Source organism: Panthera pardus, unplaced genomic scaffold, assembly GCF_024362965.1.
Source record: "Panthera pardus isolate Hobbes unplaced genomic scaffold, ASM2436296v1 HiC_scaffold_10, whole genome shotgun sequence".
Classification (NCBI taxonomy): Eukaryota; Metazoa; Chordata; class Mammalia; order Carnivora; family Felidae; genus Panthera; species Panthera pardus.
The window spans coordinates 58,286,731-58,299,694 of record NW_026526655.1 but is presented as its reverse complement, the minus strand read 5'-3'; the positions used below and the strand labels follow the sequence as shown (position 1 = coordinate 58,299,694).

Here is a 12,964-nt window from a genome sequence, read left to right as displayed (position 1 = left end):
CCCATCCCCCACCCTCCTCTCCCTCCCACCCCCCATCAACCCTCAGTTTGTTCTCAGTTTTTAAGAGTCTCTTATGCTTTGGCTCTCTTCCACTCTAACCTCTTTTTTTCCCCAAAGTTTATTTTATATTAAAGATTTTTTCACTTTCTTTATTACTTTCTCAGAAGTATGATCATTAGCAATAATATCTTTTTATCTTTTATAGTCACGAATGCTAAACCTTATTCATTGTTACTGATTTCCCTGTTTCTGAGAGATAAGACAGAAAATGACAAATTGTCAAACTGTGTTAAGAAGACGAGAGGGTTTTGGTTTTTGTTTGTTTTTCTTTTTTTGCTTCTAAATTATAATAAACTCTCTATAGTAAGTTTTACATATGGTCTCTAGAGTATTGATTTGAAAAACACTTCAACTGCCTTCACAATCTTATTTATTTAGGAGGTGACTGTCAACTCAAAGGTCTTTTGTCAGTTACAAAGAGCTAAGTAAGCTTCAACTTTGACAAGGAAATGCTAATAAGCACTTTGAACACTGAAATGATGGAAACCTCAAGATGTCAACGTGAGTCTTCGTCAACTGTTGAAAATGGAAAAGTGTACAGACTTTTCTTAAATATAATAAATACAAATGCTTTTCATAAATCTTAGTTGCAAGTATATTTCATTAATATACAAATAAGCTATGTTAATCATTTAATATAGTTCGATAATAAAAACTTTAAAGAAATTTATGCAGAGCTCATTCTATTAAGTACACTGTGATTTAAAATTCACATGTTGAATTGTTGACAGCTTTGCACATTTATGTATAATTTACACTATCACCTAAGTATAAAATCCTTTCTTACTTATTTTTGTTGTTTTTTCTATGAAAGGAACAAGCCTATTTGGATTTGTACATTTTTTGTGATGTAAAGAAAGGAGGTAGCATTTGACACAAGCAGCCCTCAGAGAAGTAAGCTACAATACAGGGAAGACTATTTTGTTTCATGTTTTTTATACTTAAAAACTCAATAGTTACAGGTTTCTTATTCTGTAAATTGGAAGCTTTTTAGTCTTTTAACATTGATAAGAGTTTCTTTAAAAACAGAACAAACAAACAAACAAACAAACAAAACAAAACCTAAACCTAAGCACTATAGTTCTAGCATAACATGCCTCAGTGGGTGAAGGGCCCATCTAGACCGAGCTTCAACTATCTCTGGGCAGGTTCCAAGGTGTTTTAATTTCTTCATTTTAAAAAACATTTTTTTAATGTTTTTATTTCTTTTTGAGAGAGAGAGAGTAAGCAGGGGAGGGGCAGAGAGAGAGAGGGAGATACAGAATCTGAAGCAGGCTCTAGGCTCCGAGCGTCAGCACAGAGCCTGACATGAGACTCGAACTCACGAACAGCGTGTGATACCGTGACCTGAGCCGGAGTCGTGGGACGCTTAACCTACTGAGCCACCCAGGCGCCTGTAATTTCTTCCTTTTTGAGTAATCCAATTACTCACAATAAAGTGATCTACCTACTTTAAATACGAACACAGTCTATGGTTCCATCACTATGATGACACCAAAGGACATTTGGTGGATCTGGTTGTCCTTTGTGATTTCATTCTTAAAAATAAAGCATGCACTATTAAAACATGCCCCCCAGAATCCCTTTGATAACTCCCCATACACCTATCATCCCTAAAGATACCCATGTTATTATAATCCCTACCTTCAAAAGAATTGCTGTGAAAATCAGAGCAGATCCTCTGGTGAAACACCCAGCACACTTTCTGACGTAGAAAGGCTCAATAAATGTTAGTTATGTTTATTATTATTTGTAGTCTTACAACCCTTAGACATGGTTTATTGGGGAGCTACAAAAGACCTTCAATTTCCTGAGGCCAAAGGAAATTATGTCACTGGCTCGACAACTTACAATCCTAGTTAGTATGAGTCAAGCCTGTACTGAAATGTGCATGTTTTCAGCCTGTCTTCTTAACATAGTAAGTTCTCAGAAGTACAGAATCTTAAGTCTGAAAAATCTCTTGAGGGTTACAAAGAGAACTTATTAGTTGTGAATCATGACTGCTAGAAAGGACCTGAATGGCATCTAATGAAGCGGAAGCTGAGTTCTTCAACTCAGTCCTGAAGAGGTTAATGATGTGCTTAAAGTGACATCATTAAAGTCATAAGACGAACAGATATCCTGGCCCAAGGGGATGTCTAATAAAAAAATTGTTTTGAGTGTGTCAGAATGTCTGGATAAGTAGAAGATAATATGATAATTAAAGCTCCCTTTGAAATGCTTTTGTTTGAGGAGCAAAGGTACATCTTCCTGGAAAACAAATCTCAAAAAATAAGAAATTAAAGAAAGAAATAGAACAGATTCTAAATAAAGAGAACATTTGAACCAGATGCTGTGGACTTCTCCAAAGCTATGATCAAACACTAGCATACATGGCTACAGAAATTCTTTGATGAGTCTTAACATCAGATCAGATGCTAAAGATCCATTACCATTTAAGTTCTGTCTTGAAAAAATAAATAAATTTAGCTTAAAAGTTTAGGGGCGCCTGGGTGGCTCAGTCGGTTAAGTGTCCGACTTCGGCTCAGGTCATGATCTCGTGGTCCGTGAGTTCGAGCCCTGCGTCGGGCTCTGTGCTGACAGCTTGGAGCCTGAAGTCTGTTTCAGATTCTATGTCTCCCTCTCTCTCTGACCCTCCCCCATTCGTGCTCTGTCTCTGTCTCAAAAATAAATAAACGTTAAAAATTTTTTTTTTTTAAAAGCTTAGAATATTTTTTGTATGAAACCAAAAGTGAAATATTCCAAACACTTGTTTATAATCTAATATCACTATGAATTAAAAATATATATGAAAAACTTACCCCCTCCTCAGGAACAATAAACAGTTTCCAAATAAAAGTATTTGTCACATTTACTAAGTAGGCAGGGGCATTTTGGGGGGCTTTGTCCCCCAAAGATGAGTAATTGGATTGGATTACTCAAAGATGAAGGGAATTCACTATTCACATTTGAAATATACGGTAATTAGAATGTTACGTCCACAAGATATCAAAATAGTTCTTTCTGACTTAAATAATAGTTTTAGCTAATCTCACTTCCCCATCCTCCGGTGCACACTGCAGATATAAGTTATGGACATCCTTTCCCCTCAAATTGCTTCATTAATTTAGAACCAAGGAACTTCAAAGAGCAGACAAGTGTGGCTGTGATTACATACGAAGCTAAGATGCAACTCTCCATATTCAACAAGTGGAGAAATATGCTTTTCACATGAAAGTCTTCTCCATTTTATTTATTTACTTATTTTTTGCACGTAGATTTTTTTAAATTTTATTTTTAATTTTTTTTTAATTTACATCCAAATTAGCATATAGTGAAACAATGATTTCAGGTCTTCTCCATTTTAAAGATAAAGACTATTCCAACTGTGTATGTTTTTTTAAGTTACCCCCCAAATAACTTATAAATTTAAATTTTTTGGTTAGTTATCATTATTCCTGAAGAAATACTGATTTTTAGAGCATTAAATATTCTGGGGAAAAAAATCTCATATTTGAAGGGGAAAAGCCATTTACAAGAATAAACAAAAATCTAAATTAGAAAATCTATTAAAATGACTAGTATAATCTAAATTATGCTAATCTGAATAAGCAAAGGAACCATTTTTATTTAATATTTTTAAAAAATACTTAAGGAAGATTCATTATTATAAAAACATAGCATGCAGGAAAAAAACCACTGGTTACCAATCACTTAACAACAAAATTTCCTGGCCAGAAGAATTTTCCTCTCTGAACCAACATATCATCATTTAAAACATGAGGATAATCTTCAAGTTTCTTTTTAATACTCTCGGTGTATAAGACAGAAAATTAGCTTCATGAGAAGATCCAAAGTTGTCTTGATTGGTATTGGGCACGGTAGCCCAAATGAGCTGTATTCAATAAATATTCATAAAATGAGTGAATGAAAAATACATTAAGAGATTGGTTGAATAATTACTGCATATAAACACAATGTAATGTTACACAGGGGCGCCTGGGTGGCTCAGTCAGTCAAGCGTCCGACTCTTGATTTTGGCTCAGGTCATGATCTCGTGCTTCGTGAGTTTAAGTCCCACATCAGACTCTGCTCTGGCAGCGTGGAGCCTACTTGGGATTCTGTCTCCCTCTTTTTTTGCCCCTCCCCCACTGGCTCTCTACCTCTTTCTCTCTAAAAAAATAAACATTAAAATAAAGGAATGTTATGTAGACATTTAAAACAATTGAGCATTATTCGCATGGAAAGATTTTTCATAACCTAATAGTAAAGCAAATTACAAAGGAGTTTATATAGAAGAAACATGTTTTCTCTCTCTCCTCTCTCCTTTCCTCTCTCTCATACAGACACACACACACACTCTAGAAGAATAAACAGAATATTGTTGGTTATGTTATCCATCAATAATGGGATTTGGTGTGAATTTAATGCTAGTTTTTAAATGTTTTTTTTTTTAATTTTTGTAGGAAATGAACAAGGATTACTTGTACAATAAAAATATAAAAATTTAAAATAATCTGTGCACAGGAAGGCTTGAAGGAAATCTATCAAAATGTTGACATACACTGTGGATGGTGAGGCTATGAATAATCCTCTTTTCTTTTTAGTTCCTATTTTTCAGATTTTTTATAAAGAACGTGTATTTCCTTAAAAGTAGGGGAGTAAACGCTCTTAAATTCATTAATTAGATACATCAACACATGATTCTTTTTTTTGAAATTTAAGGACAGTTTTAGGTCACATGAGTGGACTGGTTCACAAATACCACATATACATATACAGGCATAACATGGTATACTAGTCAGTGTACATAACACATTTCTACAATTCTTCTCTACTCTGCTTCTATTCAGAAGTAGAAGCATAAGCAGAACTCTAGTGCTCTTCCCCCTCCACCACTATACCCAGTCCTCCCAGCCTTAAGAAGCAGCAGACCTCAAGAAGGTGGCCAACAAACCATGCCGAATTCTAAAAGAGGGTCACAAGGTTTTTGAGTTCCTGAGGCTTCGAGAACAGTTCTGGTTCACTGGAGAGCCTACTCTAGTCAAACTGCATTGCAAGAGATTACTAAAATTCCTATGTAAATTCTTAAATCTACTTTTAAGGAATTAGGGTGGAGTCAAGGTTCTGCATCTATTAACATTCCCCCCATTCACTCATATTCCAATAGTTTTGTCTGAGGGTGCCAGGAGAAAACTTAAAATCATTTCTCCAGGATTTTATACAACCCACAGTCCACACACAGGAGTTTGTCAGACAAGAGATTATCACTCTTCACCTGGGAACGAGAAGAGCAGAACTCCAGTCTTCAGGATTCTTGGGTGGGTTGTACCTGCAAGCTTTCAAGGATCATAGGGAGACATGTCTAAATGCTCTAGTGGTCTCAATAAAGCTGGGGAAAAAAAGCTTCAGCGGTATTCCATAGGGAATTCTGAAATCATACCACTGCCACAAAGAACGCCTTTTCCCATCTGAGCAAACTGCAAAGAGGAAGCAGAAATGGTAGTTTTTCTCATTGTGATACTTGGTACCATGTGGTACGCTTCCCACTCAGAGAGTCGGGGACGCTGTACTTCCTATCAACTGTGACTGTGACTAGCATCTGCCATGGGACCTATTCCCGAGAGGAAGGGCCAAGAGATGGCAGTGATTAAAGGAGAGCTGGCTGAGTGCTTCTGTCTCAGGTCCAAGATCCCAACAGAGCAGAGAAGACCTTCCTCCCTAAGAATCCTCTCTCATTGTGTTCCCACATTTTTGAAGTTCTTATCATAGATGAAAAAGTGAAAAGCCCATAATGATAGGAGTGAAACCATCAACAAGTCACAGTGCCTTGCGATCGGTACTAAACATCCGTCATTCTTTTGTTGCCCATATTTCTCTAAAATAATATGACTTGAGAAATTTTACATCTAAAATCAAGATAAGAAGGTAGGTATTTACGGGCACCTGGGTGGCTTAGTCAGTTAAGTGTCCAACTCCTGATTTCGGCTCAGGTCATGATCACGCGGTTCATGGGATCGAGCCCCACAGTGAGCTCCACACTGATAGGGCAGAGCCTGCTTGGGATTCTTTCTCTCTCTCTCTCCAAAAAAAAAAATAAATAAATAAACTTAAAAAAAAGGTAAGTAAGATGATGTACTTATAATAAATAGAAAATGAAGGTAAAAAGTGCCATACATGTGGAAAACTAAAACATTAAAAAGAATGCCACCTTCATATCAATACTTATAAAAATAAGTTCTTGTCCTGATAGAGATCTAATCAGTGGTTGCACTAGGACCAGGGGTGGAGGTGCGATTTTCTACAAAGAGACACTAGGGGAACTTCATGGAGTAATGGCATGTTCTATATTTGATTGCAGTGGTGGTTACATAGGTATGTGTATTTGTCAAAGCTCATCAAACTAGACACATAACTGTGTGCATTTTATTGCATATAAATTATACTGCAATAAAGTTGACTTACAAAAAATTCTTAGAAAATAAGCCTATAAAGAGATATGGGCTTGTTCATTTGCAGTTTCCCCATTGCGAGGAAAAACAGAACTTTCTCCAGGGATAGGGGAACTATATAGTTTTTTTTTCCTGACTATGAACTTGAGCAGCAACCCCAAGTCATTCTAAAGTTATTAAGCAAACTATACCCATGACGAGGATCTCCTTCTGCTGAGTGGGTGAAAGAAAGAAAGGTGTAAATCTCTTAGATGGTGCTACATAATCTGCAATTCATATAAAAACTTCTGCTTTTGGAGAGGAATTTTATACTAAAGGTGGTTTGTTTGTTTTTAATCAAACAATGTTGGTCAATAAGTACAAACTGGACTAATTTAGAAATTATCAAAGATGACCCTCATGCACTGTTGGTGGGAATGCACACTGCTACAGCCACTGTGGAAAATGGTGTGGAGGTGCCTCAAACAGTTAAACATAGAACTACTCTATGACCCAGTAATCACACTACCGGATATTTACCCAAAGAATACAAAAACACTAATTCGAAAAGATATACGCACCCCTATGTTCACTGCGGCGTTATTTGCAATAGCCAAATTATGGAAGCAGCCCAAGTGTCCACTGATAGATGAATGCATAAAGAAGATGTAGTGTACACACACACACACACACACACACACACACACACACACTGGAATATGATTCAGCCATAAAAAAGAATGAAATCTTGCTAATTGCAGTGATGTGGATGAAGCTAGAGGGCATAATGCTGAGTGAAATTAGAGAAAGATAAATACCATATGATTTCACTGATATGTGGAATTTAAAAAAACAAATGAAGAAAAAAAAAACAAAGCAAAAACCTATAGAGAAACTATCTTTTAACTGTATACAACAAACAGATGTTTACGGGGGGGGGGGGTAAAGGGGGGGGAAACGGGTGAAACAGGTGATGGGGATTAAGAGTACACTTATCATGATGAGCACTGAGTGATGTATAGAATTATTGAATCACTATATTGTACACCTGAAACTAACATAACACTGTATGTAACTACACTGGAATTAAAATTTGAAAAATAAAACCAAAAATAAAAGAGCTTCTTAAAACAGGAAAAGAAAGAAATTACCAAAAATAATGTTTAAGTTGTAAAATTTTAGTTCATCAGCAAACCTACAGCATTTAGTGAATTTTCACTGGATGTCTTTAGAACCTGAGGAAACAGAGGATAATAGAGCTGATTCATTCAAGTTACTGAGCAAAACAATGAAATAACATAGCAGCACACTCAAAAGGAATCACATAAACAAGGGCACGATCAGTTGATTATAGAGGTCTAGAACGTCTTACTGAAAGAATCTATTTTTGCAATATAATGCTCAGGTTTGAGCATTTTTGACCAGGTGCAGTAACTCAAAGGAGACCCAAGAAGAGTTAAGGACTAACTTATGAGGCCATTTAAAACAATTAAGGTCTCACAACTCGGGTAAGGAAAGGCTCAGGGCATGATCTGTGAGTCTCTGAGAGGTCTAAATATTAGGGAAAGAGAAAGTACGCCAAGGATAAAGGGAAATAGGATGGAGCAAAAGGCCCAAGAAAAAATTACAGATTTTTCTGTAATCCTAAAAATTACATTTAGGATGAGATCTAATGTAAGGATTTATTGAAATGAGGGGCACCTGGGTGGCTCAGTCGGTTGAGTGTCGGACTTCAGCTCAGGTGATGAATTCACAGTTTGTGAGTTTGAACCCCCGTCAGGATCTGTGCTGACAGCTCGGAGACTGGAGCCTGCTTTGGATCCTGTGCCTCCCTCGCTTTCTGTACCTTTCCCGCTTATGCTCTCTCTGTCTCTCTGTCTCTCTCAAAAACAAATAAACATTAAAAATTTTTAAAAAAAAGCATTTATTGAAACTGGAAAGTTTTATTTTAGAATTGCCCAGAGAATTGGTTTGTGGGCAACATGGGAAAGCCAGATGATTGCTTGATAGTCTCACTCACTTTGTACCCAAATGCTATCACTCCTAAAGCCACCAGAGCTGATTTCTGTTTCAGAGTTAAATGGAGAGGCCACCAATGATTCTTTCCTCACGAAAATGCTGGAGACTCTGAAATAGCAATTGTGAAACAATCTCTAACAGCTTCCTTTTCCAACCCTCAAGCCAGTAATTTAAGACTTATTTTATTTGTTAAATTGGCTCATATACAGAGATCTTCCAAAACTGCAGCTGGCTTGGTAAATTACAATTTGGTCTTCCGTTGGCCTGGTTTTTGGAGCTGAAGATTTGATGTTTACTTCCGTTTTCATCTTTCCATCTGGTTTTCCCTAATGGCTTTTAATTACTAATCCTTTCTGTGGGTGATAAGATGGAGGAACAGAGGAGATTCATGCAACAAATGTCCGGGGCCCCCTTTGAGTTTTCTTTAATCATTATAAGTATGAGATTCTCTGGTGGGGTCCACACTGTCCCAACACATGACTGATATAACCATGAGTTTGGGGAGATGCCACTTCTCTAACCATCTTGGCTTCTTGGCACATATCCCCGAAGACGTGCATCTAGCCACATTTCACAAACTATTTCATATCACAATTTTTCTGTTCCTCAGATGCTCTAGCTATGGAATAAGGAATGGCCATCCCTACCTCACAGAGACATCCTAAGGATTCTGAGTTCTTAAAGGAAAAATAATATAAAGTATCAAATCAACTTGAGTGACTATATTTTTCTTTCTCGGATTTGGCTGAATTCATAAAATACACTCATTTGTTCATGTAGTCAGTCAACAACCATTAATATAAAATCCAAAGTGCTGAACGAGAAGTGTAACAACACGGGGGGTTTAAAGCCTTGAAACTGGAGTGGAATGCCAGAATGTCCTATTAATTTCTGATCTATGATTCTGAAAAAGTAGTGTTCTTGTCTACAAAAGTGTTTTCTGTGATCTGCTGGGCTATTAGAGAAGCAAACTCACATCAGAGCAAGTCCAACTTAATACTTACTGAACTGCAGTACTCTTCAGATGATATAGGCAGGTAGCCTCTTGCTATCAAGATGCCTAATTGCTAATTAATTAGGGTGGAAACAATGAAAACATTAACATATAAGGCAGGGTTTCTTTGAGGCAGGGCTTCTATCTTGTACATCTTTTATCCCTTCCAGAGTCTAGCCTGTTTCCTTACAAACAGGAGGCATGCAATAGATGTTGAATTAAATGCAATTAATTTTCATAGGAGATGAGTCAGTGTTCATGGATACTGAAGAAGACATGGGGATGATATTTTTGCAATGCTCTTTACTTATTTATGTTCCAAGATTACTCTTGAGTAAAACCACAAATCTATTTAGATAGATAGCTCATAGAAGACTATCTAGAAAGTGAAACGTGAAGATGTTAAGGCCAAGGAAGGAGAGGGTTTGCCTAGCTGGAGTTAGGAGAATAATCAGAAGTTCGGGGAAATTTGAGAGATGCTTGCTAATGGACTCAACATGGGATGCACCTTCAATAAAAGTTCACTGACAGGCAGAGAAGCAGAAGACTTTAATTGTCTTACATTCAGGGAAAGTAGAGTTAAAATACTGGTCAATACTAAAATGCAAATACCATAAAAAATAACATATTCTAGCCTTAAAAATCCTTAGCATATTATTGGGCAAAGACATGCTTCCTGTTTAGACACAATTAGAGGCATCCTAGTATTACTAAAAGAGAAACTCCACTGTTGGATGAAGCAATTTGGAGCTGTTTGATGTTATGTTGTGAACAAGGAGGGCACTTCAAGCAATGAAAAGATGGATCCTGAAGAGAAACCTGAACATGCTGTTTCCAGCAAAGGCTGGGGGAACAGTACTCAGACCCACAAATGGGCATCTGGTTGGTGATGGCTCTGATCCCAAAGTCAATAATGCATTACATACGAGGAAGGCCACTTTATAAAATTTCATGAATATTCATAACCACCAGTATAACGGAATCCATAATCCTCATTTTAGAGACCGAGGCAAATTGAGACCCAGGGAGACTTAGGGCTTGCTCAAAACCACACAGACAAATATATACTTATATACTGACTATGTAGGATTTTTAACTCTACTTGATTCTTAAGAAGGATACTTAGAGAAGAGAAACCCACTATTAGACGTTCTGTAGGGCAACTATAGTCTTTCTCACAAATGACTAAATTGGCTTCTTTATACAAATAGGTGACCCTGGGCAAATCTGGCAGTTCTCCGAGTGCCTGTTCTCCCCTGGAACAACTCATCCTAACCTTCAGCCACAATGGAAGTGTGAACATGTAAATATGACCAGGGGAGAGAGGAATGGATATGGATAAAGGCAGGGTTAGGAAGCAGATGAACAACAGGAGCACAGGTTGGGGAAGAATAAGGACGAAGAAGCAAAAGACAGGCTTTATTTTTTTTAATGTTTACTTATTTTTGAGAGAGAGAGAGACGGAGAGAGAGAGAGAACGAGCAGGAGAGTGGAAGAGAGAGAAAAAGGGAAATACAGAATTGGAAGCAGGATCCAGGCTCTGAGCTGTCGGCCCAGAGCCTGACGCGGGGCTCAAACCCACGAACTGTGAGATCATGACCTGAGCCGAAGTCGGTCTCTCAACCAACTGTGCCACCCAGGTGCCCCGGAAAAGATAGGCTTTAAAAAGTGGTAAGGTATAAAGTCAAAGAACAGTTTTCTGTAGATTGCTTCATGGTACTCCCTCCTCTGATATGGTTACTTTCGCAATGATTAAGTATGGCTTTCCCCGCTGATTTCTACACTGAGATTATAGGGATACAAATAATGTGCTAGCTACATATTTTTTAAGCAAAGTAAAAACATTTAGGAGAGCTGTTTCGTGGGAGAATAAGACAATTAGCAGACCAGACTGCCTGGGCCCCTTTTGCCATTCCCAGGGACAAAGACTCCTATCATTTTATGGAGATGCCAAAAGAAGTCCAGTAGTTATAGCAGTTTTTTGGCAGGGCCCTGATTACATTTAAACTTCAAACTTCACAAGGTTTTTCAGTACATATGCAGTCTGGTGATTCCCAAAGAAGTCTTTAAAAAGTGGAATTTAAATGTAAAAGAAATTCCTGAAGAATAAAATAATATGACAGTATGCCAAGCATTGCAATCATTCCAAACTTCCAGGGGAAGAAAAAAACACATATATACACACACAGACACATATAGGTTATTTGGCTTGGTGAAGTTCCATAAAACCAACAAATGGATTTTGCAGCCCCTTGCCATCACAGGTCACTCTTACATGTGAGGCAGGTTTGGGGCTTAGAAGACTAGATTCTAAAGAAATGAGGTCCTGGCTAGATTCTGAGTTCTGACTCCTAGCACAGTTTCTGAAATGCAAATTAATATATTTTATTTGGCAGTTTATATTATTAACAGCTATGAGACATGTTCTAAAGCAGGGCTTTGGAGAATTTGAAATTACATTATTAATAAGTATAAAATTATCATAAAAATTGTTGCATTCAACCATTGGTCCAATATCTGTTGAAGCAAACATATGACATTTACTACTTGGAGAAAGAAACTATTCAAATACAGTTCCAAGATAAATTTTGAAAAAGTAACTAATAAAAGCTGGGTTCATGGCCAGTGTGGATACTACAGTTAAGCCATTTTAGAAGAGAAGGAACTCTGGCTTTTCAACAGGCTACCACTTCATGACTAAACTTCTCTTAATACTTTTTGAAAAGAAATTCAAGTTTCTGATTGGTATTTCAAGCTGGAGAAGGAATTGGAGAGTTAATGAAAAAATGACACAGATGTCACTTGGAAAAAAAATCTCCGCCCTCAGAATATGCCACGAGCTTTCCTAGGGACAGCTAGGGACCTTCAGGATTCACTTCCTGTAGCAAAAAACTTTAAGGCCATCAAACCATCCTGATAACCTTCCACAAAGCTCAGATGCTCAACTTACACTTAAGGACTGAAAAATAAAACATGCATGGCATTCTCCTCCTTTAATTTTAGAAGGAGGAAAGACCTTAAGAGATATCTGATTCAGAATTTCCCCAAGTGGATTTCGTGAAATATTATTTTCCTGAATAATTTTCTGAAGAGTGGCGAGGCGCTTCAGGGAAGTCTGGGAACACTCTTGGAGAGTCATAACACATATTATTAGGTCATTAGCGAAACTGAGAAGACTACAGAAAAGAAATAGGTAAGTTAAAAAAATTTTTTTTTCAGCAAGCCTATTTGAGCACAGAGCCCTTTTTGCAGTAAGCAAAATTGTAACAATTGTAAAATTACTGTTTTAGAGAAAAACCCTTATCTGTGAAGAATCTGAAGTCCAGACAGGCTAGGGGATTGTCCCAAAGTCACACAATTAGTTGGTAGATAAGCTAAAAATAGATCTCACCTTTCAAGACCAGACTTCGGTGCTATTTCTGTCCTATGTTCTCTGCCTCTTACAACACCTCCACTCCTTGAAGGATCACAGACTATAACA

General features: G+C 37.3%; 1 protein-coding gene across 3 annotated transcripts in view; it reads right to left on the bottom strand.

Annotated features, from left to right (window-relative positions):
* Positions 1–12,964, bottom strand: part of CHN1 (chimerin 1) — a 202,340-nt gene that overhangs the window by 71,841 nt on the left and 117,535 nt on the right. The gene's annotated exons all lie outside the window — the stretch shown is intronic.